Below are 380 nucleotides of genomic sequence, written 5' to 3' on the forward strand. Positions count from 1 at the left end.
CCTCAAATTCAAGTTCCTTAACTTTGATTGCGTGGAACGCTGTCTAGTCTTAGACTTGGATGCAAGGTATGACCTCATCCTTGGAATGGCATACTTGGAACACCATGAGCCATGGATTGATTGGAGGTCAAACACCTTGTGCGCTACGCGCACGTCTCCTGGTGGAGCTTTGGCGAGTCATGAACTAGGAGACAGAGCGCTATTGGAGAGAGCACTGGACCGAGACAGTCAACGTGCTAGACATTTGATTGTCCGAGTTGGTAGACACCAACGGTGTATCGGACAGGAGTCCCGAGTATGGCTCGCAGGCTGATCGTGAAGAGGCACGTAAACCACTGAGCGCTGCTCGAGTATCGAAGCAGTCGCTGCATGTCATGCGT

This window comes from Plasmopara halstedii (genome assembly GCF_900000015.1).
Source record: "Plasmopara halstedii genome assembly, contig: Scaffold_555, whole genome shotgun sequence".
NCBI lineage: Eukaryota > Oomycota > Peronosporomycetes > Peronosporales > Peronosporaceae > Plasmopara > Plasmopara halstedii.